The 12,479-nt window shown below is 51.1% G+C and overlaps 1 long non-coding RNA gene across 1 annotated transcript; it reads left to right on the top strand.

Moving 5' to 3' along the window:
* The first annotated feature begins 1,198 nt into the window (after positions 1-1,198).
* On the top strand, positions 1,199-12,384 carry LOC147090619 (uncharacterized). Its single transcript, XR_015075351.1, has 2 exons — positions 1,199-1,710; positions 12,054-12,384. It is a non-coding gene; the product is annotated as an uncharacterized LOC147090619 (long non-coding RNA).
* Positions 12,385-12,479: the final 95 nt, after the last annotated feature.

Below are 12,479 nucleotides of genomic sequence, written 5' to 3'. Positions count from 1 at the left end.
CTCCCGGCGAAGAGACTCGAGGTGTTCGGCGCCTTCCCGGATGCTTCTCCTCCACTTTGTGCGGTCTTGGGCCAGGGATTCCCAGGTGTCGGTGGGGATGTTACACTTTTTCAAGGAGGCTTTGAGGGTGTCCTTGAAGTGCTTCCTCTGCCCACCTGGGGCTCTCTTGCCGTGCCGGAGCTCCAAGTAGAGCGCTTGTTTTGGGAGTCTCGTATCGGGCATGCGGACAATGTGACCCGTCCATCGGAGCTGATTGAGCATGGTCAGAGCTTCGATGCTGGGGATGTTGGCCTGAGCGAGAACACGGACGTTGGTGCGCCTATCCTGCCAATGGATTTGCTGGATCTTGCGGAGGCAGCGTTGGTGGTACCTCTCCAGTGCTTTGAGATGCCTGCTGTACATGGTCCATGTCTCTGAGGCATACAGCAGGGCAGGTATCACTGCTGCTCTGTAGACCATGAGCTTAGTGCCGGGTTTGAGGTCCTGGTCTTCAAACACTCTCTTCCTCAGGCGACCGAAGGCTGCACTGGCATACTGAAGGCGGTGTTGGACTTCGTCATCGACGTCTGTCCTTGTTCACAGTAGGCTCCCGAGGTATGGAAAGTGGTCCACTTTGTCCAAGGCCTTGTCGTGGATTAACAGTGACTCTGTGGGTAGCACACTCGCCTCTTGAGTCAGAAGCTTGTGGGTTCGAGTCCCACTCCAGGGACTTGAGCCCATAATCCAGGCCGACACTCCCAGTGCTGAGGGAGCGCTGCACTGTCGGAGGTGCCGTCTTTCGGATGAGACATTAAACCGAGGCCCTGTCTGCCTCCTCAGGTGGACGTAAAAGATCCCGCGGCCACTATTTCGAAGAAGAACAGGGGCAGTTCTCCCCGGTGTCCTGGGCCAATGTTTATCCCTCAATCAACATAAGAAAAACAGATGGTCTGATCATTATTGCATTGCTGTTTGTGGGAGCTTGCTGTGCGCAAATTGGCCGCTGCGTTTCCCACATCACAACAGTGATTACACTACAAAAAGTGCTTCATTAGCTGTAAAGCGCTTTGAGACGTCCGGTGGTCGTGAAAGGCGCTATAAAAATGTAAGTCTTTCTTCTTTATGCTTGAAAAGGGGAAATTTTCAGGGCTATATGGTAAAGAGCAGGGGGGAGTGGGACTAATTGGAGAGCTCTTTCAAAGAGCTAGCACAAGCACGATGGGCCGAATGGCCTCCTTCTGCAGTGTGTAATTCTAGAAGATCACGGGAGAATTTTTTTTTCCACCACACCAGGAGATATTTTCTGCTTAATCTGACTGAAAGAGGAAAATTGAAGCAATATTTTTTTGACCTGGAATGTGACACAGGAGGTTCGAATCAAGAACCAAGTTCCTTTCGAAAGCTGTTGCCAAGCAAAACAACCTGCAACAAGGTTCCTTATCACCCAGAAACAACAGCAGCCATTCACAGCAGATGACTAAGAGGTAGCAGGGCAAGAAGGCCGACTGCCGGGAGCACTGGGTCAGCGCGGAGCGTACCGAACCCAGTGGCGACACAATACATGGGGCCCGCGGAGCAGAGGCCTCGTTTCCCATCCAACGCTCAAGGGAGTTACGCCCAGCTCGAAACAGGAAGTGTCAGAACAAAGAGCGTCCTGAAGCTGCACAATGAGATTTCTTTTCTCGCCGGGGCTGTGAATAAAGCTGGAGCGAGGGCCGCAGCAGAGAAGATGTGAGGGGAAGATTCGCTCTCACGCTGTGTGCCGAAAGAACGTTGCTGGGAATGCCCGGTTTCCCGACGTCTGTGCGGTCGTTCCCACTTTCCGCGGGATCGTTGTTACCGGTTTATCCGCCCCCCGCCTCAGCGCTAACTCGCGATTTTGACCGTCCAGTACCCCCGCCCGAATCCGCTCTTCCCCCCCACCGTTCTTCGCGTGGGCCTGTCGGCTGCCTATTGCACTGTGTGGGGCATCGCCACCAAGCCCAATCCTGCCACACACACACACATGCATTTTCCTTCAGGGGTCGCGGTATAGTGATCTAGAACGGGGTACCCTGGTGGATATCCCTACCCCCGCCCACCCCTCCACTCCACTCCCCCTCAATACCCAATCATATTGCACCACTGGGGAAGGGCACTATGTGCCAACCATCACTGGGCCAACAGCAAATTGCATTTATATAGCGCCTTTAACGTAGTAAAACGTCCCAAGGCGCTTCACAGGAGTATTATCAGAGAAAATTTGACACCGAGTCACATAAAGAGATATTATCCCCATTCCCCCCGTCCCCGATCCCCTTCCCCATTCCCCCATCCCTGATCCCCATTCCCCCCTCCCCTCCCCAGTTCCCCCTGATCTTTATTGCACCCCCCTAGATCCCCGCTCTCTCCGATTCCCGCTCCCCCTCTTCCCGCATTCACCGAATTCCCCCCTGCTCCCCACTCTAGCACTCTCGGGCTGTGAGCGTGAATATAACCCCCAGTCACTAACGCCTCGGTGCGTGAGGATCATTGGGTTGGTGAACAGGAGATTTCACACAGGACCTGCTCTCAGACTGAAGTTATACCGTCAAGACAGAGCTCCTCTCCCAGGTGGTTTGGCCGAGAGCCTGGGTGGGGCTCCCCTCCCCTAGGACAGGGTGGCGTTCCCTAGGACACAGTGCGTCTAACTATATTGTCTGTCGCTGAGCTCGGGGGTGGGGAGGGCTTTTTAAATTACTTGATGTGCAGAAATATAACAACAACTTGTATTTATAGAGCACCTTTTAACATAGTAAAATGTCCCAAGGCGCTTCACAGGAGCGATTATCAAACAAAATTTGACACCGAGCCACATATGGAGATATTAGGGCAGGTGACCAAAAGCTTGGTCAAAGAGGCAGGTTTTAAGGAGCGTCTTAAAGGAGGAGAGAGAGGCGGAGAGGTTTAGGGAGGGAATTCCAGAGCTTGGGGCCCAAGGCAGCTGAAGGCACGGCCGCCAATGATGGAGTGATGGAAATCATGGATGCTCAAAGAGGCCAGAACTGGAGGAGCGTGGAGATCTCGGAGGGTTTTGGGGCTGGAGGAGGTTACGGAGATAGCGAGGGGGCGAGGGCCACGGAGGGATTTGAGAACAAGGAGGAGAATTTGAACATGGAGGTGTTGCCGGACCGGGAGCCAATGTCGTTCAGCGAGCACAGAGGGTGATGGGCGGATGGGACTTGAGTCATAGAGTCATTGGTGCGAGTTCTTTTATATCGCCTTAATTATAATTCCAACCCTTCTACAGAAGCCACACATTATCTGCCATTACCAGTTACAAAAATGACAGATTACTTCCCAGTGATGTAACGGGGCAGGCAATTCAAATCTTGACCGCTATAAATCAGTGCAGCCGTTATCTGGTCTCAACACCGTTTTTTTTCTCATTCTGCTGCGGAATATAATAGAAAGACTCGCATTTATATAGCGCCTTTCACAACCTCGGGACGTCCCAAAGCGCTTTACACCCAACGAAGTACTTTTGAAGTGTAGTCGCTGTTGTAATGTGGGAAACGCGGCAGCCAATTTGCGCACAGCAAGCTCCCACAAACAGCAATGTGATAATGACCAGATCATCTGTTTATTGATGTTGGTTGAGGGATAAATATTGGCCCCCAGGGCACCGGGGAGAACTCCCCCCTGCTCTTCTTCCAATAGCGCCCGTGGGATCTTTTACGTCCACCCGAGAGATCAGACGGGGCCTCGGTTTAACGTCTCATCCGAAAGACGGCACCTCCGACAGTGCGGCGGTTGTACTAGGAGTGTCAGCCTGGGTTACGTGCTCAAGTCTCTGGAGTGGGGCTTGAAACCCTGACCGCCTGGCTCGGAGGCGAGTGTGCTACCCGCTGAACCACGGCTGACTTGCAAGATCCCACTCCGGGTTCAGATGAGGCGGGATGGTGAGCAGCGGCACTTCAGGCCTCCCGCTCAGTGCGTATATTGATCGTGGAACTACGTCACAGTTCAAACGTGTCACTCTGCTGGGAGGCAGTCGCGGCGGAATTTGCTTGTATCTTACATAAATGCAGGTCGTTGTTGCAAATCTGGTGGTTCCATTATCACTGGTTCCAGTGCCACAGGACTGGGAAATGGCGGGGTGTGGAAATCAGTCAAGGTCCCCACTCTTAGAAAGAATGAAAGTCTTGCATTTATATAGCACCTTTCACGACCACAGGACATCCCAAAGCACTTTACAGCCAATTAAGTGCTTTTGAAGTGCAGTCACTGTTGTAATGTGGGAAACGCGGCAGCCAATTTGCGCACAGCAAGCTCCCACAAACAGCAATGTTTGGCTGGGTATTCTGCGGCGAGTGTCTCACCTCCCGACTCCCCAAAGCCTTTCCACCATCTACAAGGCATAAGTCAGGAGTGTGATGGAATACTCTCCACTTGCCTGGATGAGTGCAGCTCCAATAACACTCAAGAAGCTCGACACCATCCAGGACAAAGCAGCCCGCTTGATTGGCACCCCATCCACCACCTTAAACATTCACTCCCTCCACCACCGGCGCACCGTGGCTGCAGTGTGTACCATCTACAAGATGCACTGCAGCAACTCGCCAAGGCTTCTTCGGCAGCACCTCCCAAACCCGCGACCTCCACCACTTAGAAGGACGAGGGCAGCAGGCGCATGGGAACACCACCACCTCCAAGTTCCCCTCCAAGTCACACACCATCCTGACTTAGAAGTATATCACCGATCCTTCATCGTCACTGGGTCAAAATCCTGGAACTCCCTCCCTAACAGCACGGGCTGCAGCTGTTCAAGAAGGTGGCTCACCACCACCTTCTTAAGGGCATCTAGGGATGGGCAATAAATGCTGGCCTTGCCAGCGATGCCCACATCCCATAGACAAATAAAAAAAAGTGATAATGACCAGATAATCTGCTTTTGTGATGTTGATTGAGGGATAAATATTTGCCCCAGGACACCAGGGATAACTCCCCTGCTCTTCTTCGAATTAGTGCCATGGGATCCTTTATGTCCACCTGAGAGGGCAGACGGTGCCTCGGTTTAACGTCTCATCCAAAAGGCAGTACCTCCGACAGTGCAGCACTCCCTCAGCATTACACTGCAGTATCAGCCTAGATTTTTGTGCTTAAGCCTCTGGAGTGGAAATTGAACCCACAACCTTCTGATTCAGAGGCGAGAGTGCTACCCACTGAACCACAACTTACACTGTGGAGTGAGGTTAAGAGTCAATGGGATAGATTCCCAGAGAGAGTAGAGACTGAAGTGATGACTAGCTTTTGCACTCAAGTCTCGGAAGTGGGACTTGAACCCACAACTTTCTGACTCAGAGGCGACAGTGCTACAAACTGAGCCATCCATTCTTTGCCAAGTATATATTTTTTTAATGTAGAAACAGACAATGCCGGAAACACTCAGCAGGACAGGCAGCATCTGTGAAGAGAGTTAACGTTTCGATGACCTTTCATCAGAACTGGGAGATGTTAAGAGATGAACCGTTTTTCAGCAAGTCTTCTTCTTAGGCAGTCCCTCGGAACCGAGGATGACTTGCTTCAACATTAAAAATGAGTTCTCAGGTGACTGATGAGTCCAATGCGGGACCTACAGCCTCTGTCACAGGTGGGGCAGACGGTGGTTGAAGGGGCGGGCGGGTGGGGTGCTTGGGTTGACTTGCGCTGCTTGCGCTTGGCTTCCGCTTGCTCCCGGCGAAGAGACTCGAGGTGTTCGGCGCCTTCCCGGATGCTTCTCCTCCACTTTGTGCGGTCTTGGGCCAGGGATTCCCAGGTGTCGGTGGGGCTGTTGCACTTTTTCAAGGAGGCTTTGAGGGTGTCCTTGAAGCATTTCCTCCGCCCACCTGGGGCTCTCTTGCCGTGTCGGAGCTCCGAGTAGAGCGCTTGCTTTCGGAGTCTCATATCGGGCATGCGGACGATGTGACCCGTCCATCGGAGCTGATCGAGCGTGGTCAAAGCTTCGATGCTGGGGATGTTGGCCTGAGCGAGAACACTGACATTGGTGCGCCTATCCTGCCAATGGATTTGCAGGATCTTACGGAGGCAGCGTTGGTGGTACCTCTCCAGTGCTTTGAGGTGCCTGCTATACATGGTCCATGTCTCTGAGGCATACAGCAGAGCGGGTATCACTGCTGCTCTGTAGACCATGAACTTGGTGCTGGAGTTTGAGGGCCTGGTCTTCAAACACTCTCTTCCTCAGGCGACCGAAGGCTGCACTGGCACACTGAAGACTTCGTCATCGTTGTCTGCCCTTGTTGACAGTCGGCTCCCGAGGTATGGAAAGTGGTCCACGTTGTCCAAGGCCTCGTCATGGATTTTGATAATCGGGGGGCAGTGTTGTGTGGCGGGGGCAGGTTGGTAGAGGACCTTTGTCTTACGGATGTTTAGTGTAAGGCCCATGCTCTCGTACGCTTCAGTGAAGGTGTTGACGATGGTTTAGAGTTCGACCTCAGAGTGTGCACAGACGCAAGCATCGTCTGCATACTGTAATTCAACAACAGAGGATGGGACGACCTTGGATCTGGACTGGAGGCGACGGAGGTTGAACAGTTTCCCATTTGTTCTGTAGATTAGCTCCACTCCAGCGGGGAGCTTACTGAGGGCGAGATGGTGCATTGCAGCCAGGAAGATCGAGAAGAGTTTAATTTCGATGACCTTTCATCAGAACTGGGAGATGTTAAGAGATGAACCGTTTTTCAGCAAGCGCAGGGCCAGGGGACAAGGAGGAGGCGGGAAAAGAACAAAAGGGAGTCGTCTGTGATAGGGTGGAGAGCAGGAGTGATTAAACTGATACCTGGGATGGCAGGAATGACGTATGAGGAGAGATTGGGTCAATTAGGCTTATATTCGCTAGAGTTTAGAAGAATGAGAGGGGATCTCATTGAAACTTATAAAATTCTAACAGGACTAGACAGACTAGATGCAGGGAGGATGTTCCCGATGGCGGAGGAGTCCAGAACCAGGGGTCACAGTCTAAAGATAAGGGGTAAGCCATTTAGGACTGAGATGAGGAGGAATTTCTTCACCCAGAGAGTGGTGAACCTGTGGAATTCTCTACCACACAAGGCAGTTGAGGCCAATTCATCTTAAATATATTCAAGAAGGAGTTGGATATATTTCTTAAGGCTAAAGGGATCTAGGGATATGGGGAGAAAGCAGGGACAGGGTACTGAGTTTGGATGATCAGCCATGATCTCATTAAATGGCGGAACAGGCTCGAGGGGCCGAATGGCCTACTCCTCCTATCTTCAAAATGACAAAAGCGAGGCAAAAGGAGGTGATAATGGGACAAGTTTGGAGACAAAAGAAGGGTCTAGGAGGAGCTGTAAATGGTTACAGAATGTACAAGCGAAAATGTGTTCAGCAGGACCTCATCGTCCTGCTCGACACTTTACTGCCTTCCGGCCTTAACACTGAGTTTAACAACATTAGATGTTAACCATTTTGCTATGAAGCGCTTTGGGGTGTCCTGAGGATGTGAAAGGTGCTATAGAAATGCAAGCTTGTTCTTCTTTTGCTCATATTACATAGAAAATACAGCACCGAAACGGGCCATTTGGCCCATCCAGCCCGTGTTGTTTATCCTCCACACGAGCAGTAATCCTAATCCCCTGTGATTAGGTCCTGCAAATCCATTGGCTCCCCGATTATCAAAATCCATGACGATGCCTTGGACAACGAGGACCACTTTCCATACCTCGGGAGCCTACTGTCAACAAGGGCAGACGTCGACGACGAAGTCCAACACCGCCTTCAGTGTGCCAGTGCAGCCTTTGGCCGCCTGAGGAAGAGAGTGTTTGAAGACCAGGACCTCAAACCCAGCACCATGCTCATGGTCTACAGAGAAGCAGTGATTCCCACCCTCCTGTATGCTTCAGAGACATGGACCATGTACAGCAGGCACCTCAAAGCACTGGAGAGGTACCACCAATGCTGTTTCCGCAAGATTCTGCAAATCCATTGGCTGGATAGGCGCACCAACGTCAGTGTTCTCGCTCAGACCAACATCCCCAGCGTCGAAGCTCTGACCACGCTCAATCAGCTCCGATGGACGGGCCACATCGTCCGCATGCCCGATACGAGACTCCCAAAACAAGCGCTCTACTCGGAGCTCTGACACGGCAAGAGAGCCCCAGGTGGGCAGAGGAAACGCTTCAAGGACACCCTCAAAGCCTCCTTGAAAAAGTGCAACATCCCCACCGACACCTGGGAATCCCTGGCCCAAGACCGCACAAAGTGGAGGAGAAGCATCCGGGAAGGCGCCGAACACCTCGAGTCTCTTCGCCGGGAGCAAGCGGAAGCCAAGAGCAAACAGTGGAAGGAGCGCACGTCAACCCAAGCACCCCACCCACCCACCCCTTCAACCACCGTCTGCCCCACCTGTGACAGAGACTGTAGATCCCGCATTGGACTCATCAGTCACCTGAGAACTCATTCTTAGTGTGGAAGCAAGTCATCCTCGGTTCCGAGGGACTGCCTGAGAAGAAGAAGAGATTACATAGAAAATACAGCACAGAAACAGGCCATTTGGCCCATCCAGTCCGTGTTAGTGTTTATCCTCCACACGAGCAGTAATCCTAATCCCCTGTGCCCACTGTCTTCCCGTAACCCTTTACCCCTCCGTTCCTTCAAACACCTGCCTAACCTATTCTTAAATGTTGGCCCAGTCACTGTTTCAATCACTTACTGGGTGTGCATTCCGCAGACCCACTCCAAACCCTCTGTGTAATTAAGGGTTCCCCTGCTCCTTGCCCTCGCTCTCTTACCTTTAGTGTTCTACCTATGTCGCCTCATTCTAGACCGTCTCAAGCACTGCTAACAGACCCTTTCTATATATTTGGTCCCATCCCTTGGTGATCCCTATCAACTCATGCTCAGTTCTCACCAATCCCTTGGTGATCCCTATCGACTCACGCTCAGTTCTCACCAATCCCTTGGTGATCCCTATCAACTCACGCTCAGTTCTCACCAATCCCTTGGTGATCCCGATCAACTCACGCTCAGTTCTCACCAATCCCTTGGTGATCCCTATCGACTCACGCTCAGTTCTCACCAATCCCTTGGTGATCCCTATCAACTCACGCTCAGTTCTCACCAATCCCTTGGTGATCCCTATCAACTCACGCTCAGTTCTCACCAATCCCTTGGTGATCCCTATCAACTCATGCTCAGTTCTCACCAATCCCTTGGTGATCCCGATCAACTCACCCTCACTTCTCAACAATCCCTTGGTGATCCCGATCAACTCACCCTCAGTTCTAACACAAACAGTCCCAATTTTTCAAGTCTTTGTATTTTCAATTCCTCAGACCAGGCAGCCTCCTAGTCAGCCTGCTCACTACCCTCGCTATTACCTCAATACCCTCCCTATAGTCTGGAGACCCTCTCTATTACCTCAATACCCTCCCTATAGTGTGGAGACCCTCTCTATTGCCCCAATGTCCTCCCTATAGTGTGGAGACCCTCGCCATTGCTTCAATGTCCTCCCTATAGTCTGGAGACCCACTCTATTGCCTCAATACCCTCCCTATAGTGTGGAGACCCTCTCTATTGCCCCAATGTCCTCCCTATAGTGTGGAGACCCTCTCTATTGCCTCAATGTCCTCCCTATAATGTGGAGACCCTCTCTATTGCTTCAATGTCCTCCCTATAGTCTGGAGACCCTCGCCATTGCTTCAATGTCCTCCCTATAGTCTGGAGACCCTCTCTGTTGTCTCAATGTCCTCCCTATAGTCTGGAGACCCTCTCTATTGCCTCAATACCCTCCCTATAGTGCGGAGACCCTCTCTATTGCCCCAATGTCCTCCCTATAGTGTGGAGACCCTCTCTATTGCCTCAATGTCCTCCCTATAGTCTGGAGACCCTTTCTATTGCCCCAATGTCCTCCCTATAGTCTGGAGACTCTCTCTATTGCCTCAATGTCCTCCCTATAGTGTGGAGACCCTCTCTATTGCCTCAAGGTCCTCCCTATAGTCTGGAGACCCTCTCTATTGCCTCAATGTCCTCCCTATAGTCTGGAGACCCTCACTATTGCCTCAATGTCAGCCCTATAATGTGGAGACCCTCTCTATTGCCTCAATGTCCTCCCTATAATGTGGAGACCCTCACTATTGCCCCATTGTCCTCCCTATAGTCTGGAGACCCTCAATATTGCCTCAATGTCAGCTCTATAATGTGGAGACCCTCACTATTACCTCAATGTCAGCCCTATAATGTGGAGACCCTCTCTATTGCCTCAATGTCCTCCCTATAGTGTGAAGACCCTCTCTATTGCCTCAATGTCCTCCCTATAGTCTGGAGACCCTCTCTATTGCCTCAATGTCCTCCCTATAGTCTGGAGACCCTCTCTATTGCCTTAATGTCCTCCCTATAGTCTGGAGACCCTCTCTATTGCCTCAATGTCCTCCCTATAGTGTGCAGACCCTCTCTATTGCTTCAATGTCCTCCCTATAATCTGGAGACCCTCTCTATTGCCTCAATGTCCTCCCTATAGTCTGGAGACACTCTCTATTGCCTCAATACCCTCCCTATAGTGTGGAGACCCTCTCTATTGCCCCAATGTCCTCCCTATAGTGTGGAGACCCTCTCTATTGCCTCAATGTCCTCCCTATAATGTGGAGACCCTCTCTATTGCCTCAATGCCCTCCCTATAGTCTGGAGACCCTCGCCATTGCTTCAATGTCCTCCCTATAGTCTGGAGACCCTCTCTGTTGTCTCAATGTCCTCCCTATAGTCTGGAGACACTCTCTATTGCCTCAATACTCTCCCTATAGTGTGGAGACCCTCTCTATTGCCCCAATGTCCTCCCTATAGTGTGGAGACCCTTTCTATTGCCTCAATGTCCTCCCTATAACGTGGAGACCCTCTCTATTGCCTCAATGTCCTCCCTATAGTCTGGAGACCCTCTCTATTGCCGCAATGTCCTCCCTATAGTCTGGAGACTCTCTCTATTGCCTCAAGGTCCTCCCTATAGTCTGGAGACCCTCTCTATTGCCTCAATGTCCTCCCTATAGAGTGGAGACCCCCACTATTGCCTCAATGTCCTCCCTAAAGTGTGAAGACCCTCTCTATTGCCTCAATGTCCTCCCTATAGTCTGGTGACCCTCTCTATTGCCTCAATGTCCTCCCTATAGTCTGGAGACCCTCTCTATTGCCTTAATGTCCTCCCTATAGTCTGGAGACCCTCTCTATTGCCTCAATGTCCTCCCTATAGTCTGGAGACCCTCTCTATTGCCTCAATGTCCTCCCTATAGTGCGCAGACCCTCTCTATTGCCTCAATGTCCTCCCTATAGTCTGGAGACCCTCTCTATTGCATCAATGTCCTCCCTATAGTCTGGAGACCCTCTCTATTGCCTCAATGTCCTCCCTATAGTCTGGAGACCCTCTCTATTGCCCCAATGTGCTCCCTATAGTGTGGAGACCCTCTCTATTGCCCCAATGTCCACCCTATAATGTGGACACCCTCACTATTGCCTCAATGTCCTCCCTATAATGTGGAGACCCTCTCTATTGCCTCCATGTCAGCCCTATAATGTGGAGACCCTCACTATTGCCTCAATGTCCTCCCTATAATGTGGAGACCCTCTCTGTTGCCTCAATATCCTCCCTATAGTGTGGAGACCCTCTCTATTGCCTCAATGTCCGCCCTATAGTGTGGAGACCCTCTCTATTGCCTCACTGTCCTCCCTATAGTCTGGAGACCCTCGCTATTGCCTCAATATCCATCCTATAGTGTGAAGACCCTCTCTATTGCCTCACTGTCCTCCCTATAGTCTGGAGACCCTCGCTATTGCCTCAATGTCCACCCTATAGTGTGAAGACCCTCTCTGTTGCCTCAAGTTCGTCGCTGTTAAAATGAGGGTTGGCCAGAGTGGGGAATGGTCTTGGCTGTACTGCAATTGGTGTATTTGCGTCTCTCCGCCGCCAGAGGGCGACGGTTCTGCGCGTTCTCCCAGACCTCTTTCCCCAGAAGTCAGTCATTGTTGGCTGACGGAGTGAATCTCAGAATCTGTTGTGTGCGAAAAAAAAAGCTGTAAAGATCCATTTCTTTCTCTCTCTCTCTCCTTTGCAGATCAGAGGCGCATTTCGCCATGTGCAGCAGAACAAAGGCCGGGAATAGGTGCAGGGAAGGAATTGAGGAACAGAAGAAAACTGGGGAGGGGGGGAGGTTGCAAAGTCAAGGAGAGAAGATCTGCAATGCACCAATGCACCCCCCCTTTCCTATTTATCCCTGAGTGCAAATACAAAGAGAAAAGTTTTGAAGATTAGACCCTTTTTTAATTGCATTAAAAGCTGGGATATAAATTAATGTCACAAATCCAGCAAACAGCAATGTTTGCAACCCTGTAATTTTAAAAGTTGACTGTAGATGTATTATTTTATTAAATCATTACTTTAATTCGCACGTTTGCAAGAAATTGTGTTCTTGTAACGAATTTCCGCTCCCCCCAAAACCCTAAAACAAAAGTTGACAAGTTGGAGCAGGATGACGTGTAAA

The sequence above is a fragment of the Somniosus microcephalus genome, unplaced genomic scaffold, assembly GCF_052327205.1.
Source record: "Somniosus microcephalus isolate GS21.2 unplaced genomic scaffold, FLI_Smic_1.0 unresolved_chr4, whole genome shotgun sequence".
In the NCBI taxonomy this organism is placed as follows: domain Eukaryota; kingdom Metazoa; phylum Chordata; class Chondrichthyes; order Squaliformes; family Somniosidae; genus Somniosus; species Somniosus microcephalus.
The sequence above is the reverse complement of the archived record's forward strand: the minus strand, read 5'-3'. Positions and strand labels throughout refer to the sequence as shown.